Source organism: Sphaeramia orbicularis, chromosome 4 (assembly GCF_902148855.1).
Source record: "Sphaeramia orbicularis chromosome 4, fSphaOr1.1, whole genome shotgun sequence".
In the NCBI taxonomy this organism is placed as follows: Eukaryota; Metazoa; Chordata; class Actinopteri; order Kurtiformes; family Apogonidae; genus Sphaeramia; species Sphaeramia orbicularis.
The window spans coordinates 16,728,989-16,745,448 of record NC_043960.1 but is presented as its reverse complement, the minus strand read 5'-3'; positions in this window follow the sequence as shown (position 1 = coordinate 16,745,448).

Below are 16,460 nucleotides of genomic sequence, written 5' to 3'. Positions count from 1 at the left end.
AAGAAACATGTATTTAATACCCAACATCATAAACTGATATGAAAACAGTGAAATGAAACCATGTTTAATGCAGCTAATCTGATGTTTTCTCACATTTTAACATATTCTAATACTAGTTATTACTCACTTCATGGAGATAATATGCAAAAAATGAATATTAACAACTGATTTCCACTCAAGAACCAACCAAGAACAGCAAAGTTACAATAATGGTATGAATTGCAGTTTATGAGATGATGCATAAGTGTCCACTGTGTTGGTTGATATGGAACTAAAAAAACAAAACCCATGAATATACAAGATTAAAGATGTAGAGCACAGGTGTCAAACATGCAGCCCGGGGGCCAAATCCAGCCCGCCAAAGGATCCAATCTGGCCCGTGGGATGGATTTGTGAAATACAAAAATTACACTGAAGATATTAACAATCGAGGAGGTCAAAATCATTTTAACTCAGATTCCACATACAGACCAATTAGACACCAAGTGGGTCCGACCAATAAAATACTATCATGTTAAACCTATAAATAATGAAAACAGCAAATTTTATCTTTGTTTTAGTGTAAAGAAAAAAGTAAAATTTCATGAAAATGTTTATATTAAAAACTGTTAATTTACAAAAAATGTGAAAAACCTAAAATGTCTTAAGATAAGTAAATGCAATTTTACCAATATTCTGCCTGTTATTAAATGCTTCATGCATTTGTAATTGTAATGTAAGTTGTAAAGCACATGTGTAAATGATAAACTGATAATCTGAGGCATAATATTGTTAAAATTGGACTTGTTTTTTTTAAGATGTTTCTAGTTGTTCGTGTTACTCAGATTTTTGTAGATGTTAAAAAAAAGAAATCTGGAATTAAGCACAAAAAAAAAAAATCTTGAATTAAGCAAAAAAAATCTTGAATTAAGCAAAAAAAATTCTTGAATTAAGCAAAAAATAAATAAATCTTGAATTTAGCACAAAAAAAAAGAATTAAGCAAAAACAAAACCTTGAATTAAGCAAAAAAATAAAAAAAATAAAAAAAAAAATCTTGAATTAAGCAAAATAAAAAAATGTTGAATTAAGCAAAAAAATCTTGAATTAAGCAAAAAAAAAATCTTGAATTAAGCAAAAAAGAAATCTTGAATTAAGCAAAAAAACAAAAAAAATCTTAAATTAAGCACAAAAAAAAAAAAAAAAAAAGATATTGAAGTACACACACACAAAAAAAATCTTGAATTAAGCAAAAAAAAAATAAATCTACTGATAATTATATATTGTTAAAATTGGACTGGTTTTTCTTAAGATGTTTCCAGTTGTTTGTGTTATTCAGATTTTTGTAGATGTTAACATTATCATAATTTAATTTTACTATTTTCCACTGTTATTATTTTACTGGTTCGGCGCACTGGAGATCATATTGGGCTGAATGTGGCCCCTGAACTAAAATGAGTTTGACACCCCTGATGTAGAATAACTGTCCACTGTAGTGACCACTATGCATGAAAGGGTTAATGGATAATTCAATTAATAGTTTTGCTGCTAAAGTGTTAACAAACAATGAAGCAAACTGAACCAAAAACAATACCCCTTGCCTCCCTTTCGGGGGGATGGGGTAATAATATAAAATAGAAACGTTTTTATAATGTTACCAAAGCTTGAGGGGGGGCCTCCAAGTTTTTTTTTTAAATATTGAAATTAAATAAGGTCAAAAGTGTTGATTTTATTATATGACTGTATTTATTGTGTTTTATATGTCATCACTGATTCCATTATTTATTTTGTATTCAGAATATGGTGTCTTATTTAATGTATTTTTCCACAGAAATTTCAAGTACCCCCTGATCTTCTTCCAAATACCCCTGGGGCTACGCATACCCCCATTTGAGAAAGACTGGTCTAGAATATCCTGGTCACATATGTATGTAAAGAAACATAGCAAATCGGTGCTTACTCTGTAGCTTTGTAGTCAAAAACAAGAAAATAATAAAGTATAATTGATGCTTGTTGTTCTATACTTTGGAATAACTGCAGTTTTAAATGGTGCTGAATGTTCCCCTCTGCATTCGATGTTCTGTACAGCTTGATTACCAGTCCTCTCTTCCAACAATCACACCCACATTTTCACACTCACACATGCACAGTGATCTAATGAGGTTACATGGGACAAGCTTGCGTGAATTAGTTGCTACACTGAAAGGTTGAGGAACACATGGGTCAAATGTTAATTACAAATTGTCTCAGTTCATAGAGTATAAAGATCGTAATTAATCCTGGATGGGACAAATTCATAGCATATTATCGTGCTAATGTACCTGTGTGGTCTGCAAACAGTGTCTAACACATTTCTCAGGAGTATAATTTAAAAAGTTATTCACTCTATATTAGCATTAAAGTCAAAAGGTTGGGGAAAAAAAAACCCATAAAAAATAAATAAGGCTGTAAAGCTAATTGTGACATCATCTATGACAACATCCAGATTGTGCATGACCTTGGATTTGTAATATTATGTTAATGTTCTGCACTGGAGGCTGCAATATTTCATACAAATGGTAAAAAATATACAGAACAAGTGGTGCCAGGCACAACAAACCCCACCCCTCACACGGATTGTAGCTTATTTTGGCATCGATCCAGGTGATGTCATCATGTCTATGCGTGTGCTAATGTCAGCATGTCAGTTGCCTCCATGGTTGCCTCCTCGATGTTTTTATAGACAACTGAAATTTTGCCCATTATAAGCAAATGGGAGAAGAAAAAACTAATTTAAAAATGCATAAAAAATGTGAACTTTGACCTACTTTTCCCAAAATGTGTCATGCGTCGTCGTTTGTGTTAATTTAGTTCTGGGTTTTTGTTTCTTCCAGTTTTATTTTGGTGATGGTAGTCTCCTTCCTGTTTAGTCTGCACTCTGTCAGTCTTGTCTTGTCTGCCCTTCCCCTTCATTGTCTGCACCTGGTGTCTCCCTCGTTATTGTCCACACCTGTTTTTGATCCCTGCCTCCCTTATATATTCTCCCTGCTCCCTTTGTCTCTTGTCAGTGCGTCGTTTCTGTGATCTTGTGAAGACCAACCTCTGTTAAGTATCTTGAACCTTGAATCTTGACCCTTTTGTTATCTTCCTCAGGCTTTAGTTTATACAGAGTACGTTGTACTTCTCTTTTAGTTCATTTGGTTTTTTTAGAGCACGTTGTGCTTCTCCTTTTGTTAACCTTTTTGTGATTTTGAGATTTTTTGTAAAATAAATCTTTTTTTTGACCACTGATTCCTTCGTCTCGATGCATTTGGGTCCACACCTTGTGAAGTGTCGTAACAAAATGTAATCGCAACTATTCTGGGTCACTGGCAATATATAAACCCAATTTTGTATGAATTCAACCAATAGTTTTGCTGCTACAGACATGTGAAATTCAGCCCATTATAAATAAATGGGGAAAAAGAAAGATTTTAAAAATTCATACAAAATTTTAACCTTGACCTATTTTTCCCAAAATGTAATTACATCTATTCTGGGTCACTGGCAATATATAAACCCAATTTTGTGTGAATTCAACCAATAGTTTTGCTGCTACAGACATGTGAAATTCAGCCCATTATAAATAAATGTGGAAAAAGAAAGATTTTAAAAATTCATAAAAAAAAAACAACTTTGACCTATTTTTCCCAAAATGTAATTACATCTATTCTGGGTCACTGGCAATCTATAAACCACATTTGGTCTGAACTCAACCAATAGTTTTGCTGCTATAGACATTTGAAATTCCACCCATTATAAGTAAATGGGGAAAAAAAAAAAAGATTTAAAAATTCAATACAAATTTGAACTTTGACCTACTGTTTCCAAAATGTAATGAGATCTACTCTGGGTCACTGGCAATCTACCAACCAAATCTGGTATGAATTCAACCAATAGTTTCACTGCTAGAGTGTTAACAAAGAAATCAAAACAAAAACCATACCCCTTACCTCCCCTTTGGGGGTGAGGTAAAGATATAAATAAGATGTAGATGTGAGACATGAATTTGATTTGTCTCAACAAAATGATTAATAATAATTTGTGACACATTTGCCACAAAAAAATACTTAATTTGTCAATACATGTGTCATTTTGTTGTAAGCAACCTGTTTACTAGAAGTTTTTTAGCCTTAGGGTGGACTGGAGTGTGATATTTGCATCCTGACTCCTGTGCGTTTACAGACTGACACAAAAAAGGGCTTTGGTTATTTGGAAAATTTCTATGTGAATTCAACAGATGCCTCTTCTCTGACCATCTTCAAATATCTTTATACTTTCATAAAATGCTATTTGTCCTATTACCACCACACAAAATTTCAACCTTGCTTTGCTTTACTAGGTTTTGGAGAATATGGGGTGAGATTATAAAAAAAACAAACAAAAAAAAAACAAGTGCTGTAGAAAAAGATTCTACATTTGAGAAGTTAGTCTCGAGCTTTTCATGACAGATGCATGACATTTTCCAGAGTTGTTTTAAGGTACAAGATGACCTACAGTTGCATATTTGCCAAATTATAGGTTGTTAAAAACTGTAAGCTTGCGTCAGAGCCATTTTGACCCCACTGAAGCCCATCAAGTAAAGTCTACTATTAAGGTAATTACATCGGTGAAAAGAGCATGTCTGCAATAACAGAAGAACAAAACATTATGTTGGTGCCTTTAAAAAAAACAATATTTATTAGGCTTTAAAAACACCAATTATAGTCATTCCGTTTTTTCCCTCTTATACTTATTATCACAATCACTAATGTGCCACTTTCATCAGCTAAACTTTATTATGGTGTTAAAAATACAGTATGGAGGTGGTATCTTTAACAAAAATATATCTGTTGAAGTATCAATTACGTACTCATAATCAATAAATAAACATAGCTATTCTTTTTACAGTCACACCCTATTTCCAAAACCCCAGTATCCCAAAAACTAATGAAAATATGAGGCTGAGGTTATACATCCTCACTTTCCTATAATGAATTTTTTGGCTAAATCATGAAATACTCCATTTCTTGGTAACGTTTTTCTTTTTTTGTGTGTGTGTGTTTCCTGAAAAATCTGAATAAATGACTTAGCCAATTATTTTAGGAAGGTGACAATGTGTTGGTGGGAATAATAACATTACTTTCTGAAAGTCTGACACAAATATGACATGACCAGTCTGGGCCATTTTCTGAAATTCTGTGATTTCAGGTGGAATTACCTAAGCACATTCTCAATAAATTATTCATTTCAAATTATTTTTCTCTAGCTCCGACCAAATGGCTGAAATCAAGTGCATAACACAACCTTAAAACTGTCAAATAGTTATCAAGGAATGTAATTTCCAAGAGGCATGGCTTAAAAGTACGATGTGCAGTTAAAAAATAATAATATTCATGCATGTAGAAATGTATTTACTGAAAACATTTCTGGTAAAATTATTGTGTGAATCCATGGTTTGCAGAAACATACTATAGTAATATTTTGTTTTGCTGACATAAGTGCAGCTGGGTTCCAATGGAATGCCTTTTTAATAGAGGATATGTGCAAATACAACTCTCCGGAGTGCAGGAGTAGAGGATTGTTGTTAGAAAAATGCTGCATATATTCTTGACGACAGCCCAGAAGGTCAATAAATTGTGATACTTAGCAAGAGTAGTGAGCAGGATTGTCTGTTTTACATTTAATGTGTCATCACCGAAATATCAAACGGCACTAGAAACTACTGACGATAATATCTTAAAGGTAGCAGGAACTTTGGATAATGACTTTCATCTCAGTGCTCTATTTATCTTACGATCCTCCCAGTGTCTTTTCCCCCTGTTCTTTGCTGTGCATTTTAACAGCTCACACATTAATGAATGGAAAATATGAGGCTAAGGTTTCACATCCTAACCTTCCTAAAATAATTGCCCAAGTCCTTTGTTAACAAAATGATTGTGTGTGTGTGTGTGTGTGTGTGTTATCCTAAAAAAAAAGAATAAATTCTTTTTTTTTTTTTTTTTTTTTTTTTTTTTTGGGAAGAGGATAATATGATATTTTGTGGGAATAATAGCATTACTATTATTATCAATAACATAACATTTTCTGAAATTCTGTGATTTCAGGTGGAATTACCCAAACACATTCTAAATAATGTGTTTTCTATTAATTATTTCTTTTTTTTTTTTTTTTTTCAAACTCCAACCAAATATCCAAAATCAAGTGCATAATACAAACTTAAAACAGTCAAATAGTTATAAATGGATGTGATTTGAGAGGAATCATGTGCCCTTAAGAAAAACTAAGCAAAACAATAATGTTCATGCATATAAAAAGATATTTAGAAACAGCACTAGAAACTATTGAAGGTAATATCTTAAAGGTAGCGGCAACTTTGGATAATGGCTTTCATCTCAATGCTCTATGTATCTTACTATCCTCCCAGTGTCTTTTTTCCCCTTTTCTTTGCTGTGCATTTTAACAGCTCACACATTAATAAATGAAAAAAATTAGGCTCAGGTTTTATATTCTCACCTTCCTAAAATAATTGCCCAAGTCATTCTTTAACAAAAAGGACTTTTTTCCCCTAAATCATTAAATGCATAATTTCTGGTTAAGGTTTTTTGTGTTTCCTAAAAAAAAATATTCAGCATTTTTTTGTGTGGATGGGGGTGGGGGGCAGACAATATGTTTTTGTTGGAATAATAACATTACTATTATTATTAGTAACATAATATTTTCTGAAATCCTGTGGTTTCTTGTGGAATTACCCAAACACATTCTAAATAATTTCTCCTCTCCATTAATTCTTTCTTATTCTTTTCCTAATAATTTCCTCAAATAGTTATAAATGAATGTAATTTCCAAGAGGTATGGTTGAAAAGAATCATGTGCCATTAAAAAAACAAAACAAAACAATAATGTTCATGCATGTAAAAAGTTATTTAGAAACAGCAACAGAAACTATTGAAGGTAATATCTTAAAGGTAGCAGCAACTTTGGATAACAACTTTCATCTCAATCCTCAGTGTCTGTGGGGTGCGAGAGGTCCTGGGTTCAAATCCCGGACGAGCCCCCAAATTATGTTACGCTCCGTCCTAGGGGTTCACCAGGGCGAACATGATATGCTCACTTTTGTCCCCTCCCAGCTCCCAAGCACACACTTCAGTCGAAACTAAAATTCACAAAATTTATTATTATTATTTTTTTTAAACAACTAAAGAAGGGTTAGGGGAGGACACGGCGAAAACAACAAAAAAAATATCTTCTTTACAGTTCAAGCTAACTTACCTAATCAAAAATAAATGCACGAAATAAAATACAGAAAACTTACCTAAACTTCCTAACCAAAAAACAGGAGAAAACGGGAAAATAAAAGAGCCGACCTCCCCTACCAGGAAAAGGATCGAATTTACGAAACATCTGTTTACAACTATATACAATCTTGAATTAACACGAACACACGAACACTGACAGTCACACATGCAGGAACACAGGGTTGGGAGCTGGCAGGAGGCAAGAGAGAGAGAACTGAAGCTCCAGGGCCATTTTTAAAGGGGCCGGGCAATCACCCTCCTCCAATCCGCTTCCTGCAAAACAAACAGACACAAAAGGGCACAGCACACCTACAGGACAAGGGAGAACACACACACTAAACAGAACATATATACATAGAACACAAATAGACAAATTATGATCCAGGGTTATAACAATCTTACTATCCTCCCAGTGTCTTTTTTTTTTTTTTTTCCCTTGTTCTTCGCTGTGCATTTTAACAGCTCACACAAACCAGGAAGTCAAAAATGGCACATTAAAATTTCGGGGGTCACAAAGTTTGCATGAGCTGTTTCACCAAGTGACCTTTTTTCTTGGCAGTTCAACAAAAGAGAAATTGTTCCCTGCCATATCCTCGTGAGGAAATGCCCCGGAGACATCACAGTGTCCACAATACAAGCCTCCTCCTCAAGGTCAATGACACTGCATAAGAGAGCAACTGTTTTTGTTTCCTGCAGACGCTGACTTATCAATGCTGACAAGACCAGAGCCGTGGCACCAGACAGACCAATATGTAATGTATCGTGGAGAAATGCCAAACATGCACATTGCGTTGATTTAAAATTGTACTAGTTAAGACAAGAGAGCTGCGCCTTATGGCTGTGTGGTGTTAGTGGAAGTGGACTCATTTACAGTGACCTTCAAAGTTACAGCTTCACAGTGTAAGAGCATAATGACTGTAATTATTACAAGGCAACCATCATTGGAAAAATGACTAATGCGACCATTAGAGCTAACAACTCATAGTTCTTGAAGGCAAACCTACACAGACTTTAACAAAGTCTCACAATGCAACACACATACAGCTAATTAATATATAGCTAAATCAATGAGTACACAAGAAGCAGCTGCATCCAGGCCAGAGTTAATTAAAAGGGTTCTCATTTTCAGCGCCGGCCCTCTCAAGGTGACGGAGCATGTTGTGGTTAGATTAAATATTTATTGAGGGGTGTCATTACATTGCCATTATCATTTAGATCAGTTCATTAAACAACAAGATACACCAATGATGAGACAATTACGTTTGTTAAATAAAACAGGATGAAAGAGATAAAAATAAGAACGCCGCAGCCGCTCGTTTCCAGACAGATGTGTGTTATGTACACAAACATGAATACACACGTGTTGGGCTTGTTTTCGAGGTCAGTGAGCTGAGTCCCAAGGTAATCGTTGAGCAGTAGCTCTTGGCTAGGCTCGGAAAACAATGACTCCATGACCATTAACACTAGATGGGGAAGAGCAGGCAGGTAAATAATAACCAAATACAGGAAACATTTCAGAAATACTATTTACAGAGAATATAAACACAATATTTCTGAGATATTTCTGTCGTTAAGATTCATACTTAATAATTGCACATCATTTAAATCCCTTACACCTACAAAAAAAATACATAAAAACAATATGTCGTCCTTAATTTTGTGTCCGTCTAAATCAAAGCAGACACACATTGTGTAATTTTTAATTTATGGATCTTTCAGTCAAAATAATAATAATAGAAAACTAGGGATGCACCGACAACACTTTTTTCCAGACCGAGTGTGAGTACTTACATTTGAGTACTTGCCGATACCGAGTACCGATACGAGTACTTAATAATCCCATTCCAGTTCTTAGTTCCTTTTGTAAATGGGCTTTATTGTCGTTGTCATTAGTCCGACTGGAACAAAGTGCTGCTACTGACATTTAATGTGTTGGAATGAGCGTTTCTCAATTAATCCACCGGGGGCGCTGCTCTGAATTAACCATACTGGACAAATACCATGAAGAAGAGTAAAGTTTTTTGAGAAGAAGAAGAAGAAAGTCAGTAATAACAAACATGGAGACGACAGAGGCAACACTAATGTGATACTAATATTGCAGCGTTTTTGCTAATAAGGTTTAACAGCTTAGCTTCAGCAGGAAGAGAAAAGAGAAATGAGTGATAAGTTTTGTTTTCACTTCCGCTGGCGGCGGTACGCACTGCTCCGTACTCCCGGTGGTATTCTGTGTGGGTACGCATCCGCCAGCACCTGGAAAACGGATGGAATGTACACAGAGGATCGACATAACGCTGTGTCCGTATCTGTCTGTATCTTTAACGTTACTTGCAGTCAGCGTTACTTTTATCACCGTCATTTATTTTGAAAAATCTCCACACTCTTCACACTCCCCACACATTATTCCACCACCGCATACCTGCTGCACTGAACTTTGAATGTCACACGGCCGTAAGTGGTATCGGTGCATTTGTATCAGATATCTTTTACGAGTACGAATTCGAGTACACACACTGAGTATCGGAGCCGATGCCCAATAATTGTATTGGTATTGGTGCATTACTATAGAAGCTATTGTTACTGTTTCATTTTTCTGCTGTTTTCTGCACTGGTAAAAACACAGAGCTCAAACCAAGTAAATACACGAGCCTCCTCCAACGGTGACTGCACTGTTCCCAGGTGCGTAACATCATTTGGACAGTCTGCCTTTTCAGTAAAAGGGGTTAATTTATGGAACTCTCTACCCACTCACCTGAAACTGGAGACGGATGCAAATGCTTTTAACAGAGGGATTAAAGCATGGCTAAAAGCAAACCAACAGTGCTTACATGTATGACAGGCTGTTATTTTTATTATTACTATTATTACTGTTGTGATCATGAATTTTGCTTGTTTTGTTTCTTGTTTTTGATTACATGCTCTGCATTTTAGAAAAGTCACCTATGGACTGGTGTTGAAAACTAGCATGTGTGCTATATACACCCAAGCACAGGGACAGTCTCAATGTACTTGTGATGTCCATATCAAATAAATTAAATTAAACTGAATTAAATTAAATGAAATTAAAAACCTACAGAGGATCCCGTCATGAAATTGAATGGAGTCATAACGCTAAGTGATATTTATTCATGTAAAACAAGTAACAAAACTCACACACAAAAAAAAGTTGAATATTAAATGTACATATTGTTGTTGTTTTTACTATTATAAGAACAATGTTTAATATAATAATAATAATAATAATAATAATAATAATAATAATAATAATCATTATTATTATTATTATTAGTAGTAGTAGTAGTAGTAGTATGTTGTTTTTGTTGTTGCTTCTAAACACAGTACACTGCAACAAGTATTGACGTGTCTTGTCTTTTCCATTTTTCTTTTACCTACATGTCTGTACTGCTAAATCAGTGTACCTCATTGTGCTATATTTAAAAGAATTCTGTGAAATATAGATTATATTGACTAGATGTAATGAAAAGAAAATAAGGCACGCCAAAAAGAATATACAGAGATCGTAACAATAGAGCAGAAAACATAACAACAGAACAGCAAGTCAACAATTTGGACAAACTGAATGTACTTTAAATGGTTCGGTGTCTTGTATTTAAGGACATCTAGGCATTGCAACAAAATGAATACACTCACAGTCTATTGTGGCAACAAATAGGCAAAATTCCCTTGTTAGAGACAGTGTTTGGTTCATCTGCTCTATTTTTTGTTTATTTTTTGAGTTTAGGGCATGTTATCCCATGGTCACATTCACAAATGATAGGTGACGCAAATACGCCTTAACACTCATTGCACCACAGTATAAAGCAGAAAAATGGAGGAGAAGCATTTTCTAAAGAAGTGTGTGAGTGGTGAAAGTGTAACCTGTTCTCTCAGATCTAGATGTATTTTCTATAACAAAATTCAGTGCCTAAAATGTTCGTGTTATTGTACAGATGATAAAATATTTATGATGAACCATGGGTAGGTGGTTAGTGCTGTGTTGTTGTTTTTTTTTATATTTGATGGTTTATATTTGTACCATAACTTGACAAAATGGCAGTAATATTAACCCTGACTGGATAAACTGTGGGGCCAAAAGGTCAAAATTAAAGCTCATAAGATCAAAAAAATCTGTAAGGTATACTTTGTTTTGTCCCTGTTGTGATTCAGACTCATATGCTCATTTCAATTTCACTGTGTGGTTGTGTTTATTTGGTTATAAATATATAGCGTGTGTCATATTTTATGAAATAGAATTCTATCTAATAAAAAATCTCATAAAAAGGCAAATTGAGTTAGATATTCTGAGCAGGTACCAAGCGTGGGTCAGCACCTCTTTTGACAGCAGTCTACTTTCATTTCTCCAATTAGATCCTCCTAAATCTCCCTAGATCTTACAAACTGGACCTTTAAAAAGTATGCTAGGGTGATTTTTCCTGTTGGACAAACATAGATTATTCTGGTTTCTTTTTCAACCTCTCTGGGGTGCTGGTAGATGTTGCCTTTCCTCTGAGGTTGTGTGTTTGATCTCCTACAGTCACAAATGAAAAGGTGGCATTCACATGCACAGACTATTCAGTGAAAGGTTTCTTTAGTCAAGGTAGGAATGGAGGGGGATGCAGGAAAAAAAAAAAAAAGCAATGATCTACGGATGTGTCCAATGGTAAAAAAAAAAAAAAAAAGAAGCTGAAAGATGTCCTCTTCTGTGTGTGACAAGTGTTTAATGTGAATGATTGCTTAGCCAGGTTCAATGGATCTCCACCAAGGGCTCTATTTTTAGAAAAGTACTTCTAAATGTCCACCAGCTTGATATACATCTCCTACAGAGTCTGGGGAAATGGACCACTTTATCTTGATAAGTACGGCCATTTGATGGAAGTTGCAAAATATAGCACATAGGTGTGTTCAGTTGGCAAAGACCAAATATATGAAAAATTACAGATGTCTTCAATGTGAAAGACATCAGTGATATGTAAGAAGAAAACACGATTCAATTCTATATAATAAAACATACTGAGAAAATATGAATTTCAGTAAATATACAGGGTGGGGAAGCAAAATTTACAATGAACATTTAGTTGTTTTTTCTCAGCAGGCACTACGTCAATTGTTTTGAAACCAAACATATACTGATGTCATAATCATACCTAACACTATTATCCATACCTTTTCACAAACTTTTGCCCATATGAATAATCAGGAAAGCAAACGTCAAAGACTGTGTGATTTGCTGAATGCACTCGTCACACCAAAGGAGATTTCAAAAATAGTTGGAGTGTCCATAAAGACTGTTTATAATGGAAAGAAGAGAATGACTATGAGCAAAACCATTACGAGAAAGTCTGGAAGATACTATTAAAGAAGAATGGGAGAAGTTGTCACCCGAATATTTGAGGAACACTTGCGCAAGTTTCAGGAAGTGTGTGAAGGCAGTTATTGAGAAAGGAGGAGGACACATAGAATAAAAACATTTTCTATTATGTCAATTTTCTTGTAGCAAATAAATTCTTATGACTTTCAATAAACTAATTGGTCATACACTGTCTTTCAATCCCTGCCTCAAAATATTGTAAATTTTGCTTCCCCACCCTGTATATGTGAATTTCTGCAATAATATCTGTTTACACTTTACTATATATTTATATTTACCACCAGCAAATTGAGGAAGTGGCTGATATCGAGAAAACATACGAGTGACTGGAAAAGGCTGGACTGAAAGACAACACAGAGGCATTACTCATGGCTGCACAAGAATATGCCCTGAACACCAGAGCAATAGAGGCTGGGGTCTACCACACCACACAAGACCCCATGTGTAGGCTGTGTAGAGAAGCCCCTGAGACAGTCCAGCACATTACAACAAGGTTTAAGATGCTGGCAAGCAAGGCATACATGGAACGGCATAAGCAGGTAGTAGGCATATGCTGCATGGAACTGGCTCGGCTCAGGTACTAGAACCTATTCCTGGAGACTGTTTCCATTACAGGATACTACCGACTTTGCAGTACCTAGACGTCATAGCAATGCGGCATGTTACTTCTGTGTCATCTGCTCAGAGAGTTACTGATAAAGTCGCTCATTGCGTGTTGTCTCATCAAACTCATGCTGAATTTTTACATCTGAACCTCCTCGACAAGCCATGGTGTGGTTTTGCGGGCTGTCTTCATGTGAATTAACCTACCGCTATATTTACTGTCAACTTCCGCATCTGTTTTTTGTGAAATGGTGGGTCACAGAGACAACTCTCTGACCATTCAGTGGTCTGCAGTGTTTACACGTCACGTTTTAGTATCTGGTCCCCAGTCCTGGAACCTCGGCGGAGGTGATACCAAAAAACTAGTACCGGGTACCAGATTCCAGGTCCTTTTTTGTAATGGAAATGCAAAAAGGCTGAGTCGAGTCGAGCTGATACCACGTAGTGGAAACGCGGCAGTAGTGTACAGGATCATCTGTACCGAGTATGGACTGGAGGTCCCATGGTCCAGATGGGAGACACCCCCGAAGGTGATAGAGAACAAACAGGCCAAGATCCTGTGGGACTTCCAGAACCAGACCGACAAGATGGTGATGTCCAATCAGCCTGACATAGTGGTGGTCAATAAACATCAGAAGACAGCAGTAGTGATAGATAGAACCTGGGGCACCATTACAGGGGGGTAAACATGACAAATTCATGGGGCCCAGTATTTGTGTGGGGACCAAAGAACAGTGGAGGGGGTCCAGTGGATACAGGTTAGAAGTTGTGAAAATTTCCTGTAAGATCCGTTGTATAATAGAGGAATAGAAGTCAGGAGTCGGACGTTGAAAGCATTCATGTCAGTATAAGTTACGTATCTCTCCCCCGCTCCGACAGATCGACAAAATGTCAAATTTTATGAAGGGTCCATAACGTTATGCAGTGCCCCTGGATTTAACAATCCCAAGTGATAGCATCATCAGAAAGAAAGAACACAAAAAGCTCAAGAAATACCAAGGGCAGAAAGAGGAGATAGAGAAAATGTGGGGTGTGAAGGCAACAGTGGTACCAGTAGTGATCAGGGCACAATTGTCTTTTTTTCTACTCTCACATACAAATGACCAATCAGTCAATCAGTGTCTGTACATTCAGCACAAATGTTCTTCTAGGTTAAATAAATAGATAAATAAAATGGTCATTGGTCCAATCAGTATCTGCAGAAAGTCAAAAGTTGACTCCCCCTTCGTTCACTCTCTCTTTTTCTTCAAATTGGAGTAATCTTCAGTCAGACATTAGGAGGTTCAGCTGGCCCTGGGGATCATATCAGACTTGACGGTGCTTAAAAATAAAAATGTCCTGACAGTGCTGATGGAGATCCGGTGTCTTTATTCCAAACATCTCACCTGGAATCTGAGCTGTGAGGATGAAACCGAATATCAGTAATAATGATGTTTCTGTAAAATGCACCTGAACAACATTATTCTAAGAGCCACACATTAATGTAATGGGTATGAGACAGGTCTGCTAGCAATTAGTTTGACAGACATTTGTGTCATAGATGTGAAATGCTACAGAAGCAGCAGAAACAAAATACATGAAAGTTGCTTCTCTGTATGTCTGAACCTCTGCTAATTAAAGAGCAGTCAGAAGATTTTTGGTCTCTGCAGCTCAGATGCAAAACAAGGCAAATTACACTCAGGTGCAACACTTCATATGTCAGCATGTTTGTGCCAGTGTATCATTAGTGTAAATCTATTGTGAATAGGTCCTGAAAACAGAGCTGATTGTGAGCACAAATGTGTGCAATTTTAGTAGATTAGACTATTATTTTTTAACAGTGTAGTGCTTTTTTTTTTACTTAAATGTCGATGTAACATTATTTCTTATCTTATAAAGTTTGGAAGTAAATATCCAGGAAATTCTGGTGAATTTGAATTAAATTTAGAGGTTTAATCCAGGAAAACAAAGCTTAGTGGTGACATTTCAGGCATTTCTTATGCTTACATTTTAGATCTTAGAAACTGAAAGGGGCATTTTGTCCAGGGTGTACAATATTTGAAATCCATTCCATCCATGTCTCTTAGAAATTACACTTCTTACAATTCTTACAATTGCACTGCTGCCCTCATTAAAATGTACATCAACAAAACAATTAAATGCTGCTATTTAACATAATTTACAAAAGTGGCAAAAATATTGATTATGAATATTAATGCAAATTGTTCACAGACACAATCAAGTTGTCAACTTGTAACAGCATGCAACGGGAGTATTATATTTATAACTAATTGTAATTCGATTTGGGTCTTTCTGGGAGACTGGGTTGTCCTTTTTTTTCTTTTTTCAGAGAGACACAAAAAAGGTCTTTCCTCTTTAGATCGTGGTGACTTTGTAAAGTGAATGAAAGGTTATTCTATCTTTTGACTGAACGCAAGAACACACTGGCACTGTTAAAAAGGAGGGTAAGTGAGAGAGGTGACAACATTTTACCTAATTGTCATTTTTATGTGCAATTATGAACATGAAAATGTTATTTGTATTTAAGATTTAGACCTTGGAAATGGACCATTTTGGAATTTGAATATTACAGCTTTTCCAAAGCATAAACTTTTAGATTTAATGCTACAAAAAATGAGTACATTTTTGGAAAGTGAGGGTTGTGTAACTAATCTCTATATTTCAGATTTGGAGTTAAAATTATGTCATTTGGAAACGTGTCTTTTTCTTTTGTTTGAGTATTTGTAAGGATTCAGTTGGAGATAGGTGTGGTACCTCCAGAAGCATGCATGTTGGATTCAAGGACAATTAAACCAGGCTCACAGAGTTAATATTCTTTTGTTTGCAACATAACTTTGCATAATTACTGGCACCCAAGGCTGATTTTAGAGCATCTGCAACAAACAACTACAGGGAACGCACATGTTTAATTATCATGCACTTGAAACTTTCTGAAAATATTGAAGCATTTCTATTTAGATTCAAAAACCATAATTTGAGACAGTTCTGTGGGAGTATAAATAAATTACAGTAAAAAAAAGGCTTTTCTATACAGAGGCAAAGATGAGACAGTAAAACAAATCTCATCTGTGTTATGGAGGGACAATAATTGCTCTCTGTTGAATAAAATAATCATGTTTTTGTGGTATTACTGTGACTTAAAAGGCTGTACTAATTGAACCAGAGGGGCAACACTGTGTGACCACTGTGACTCACCTTTCTTTTTATTTCTATCCATAGA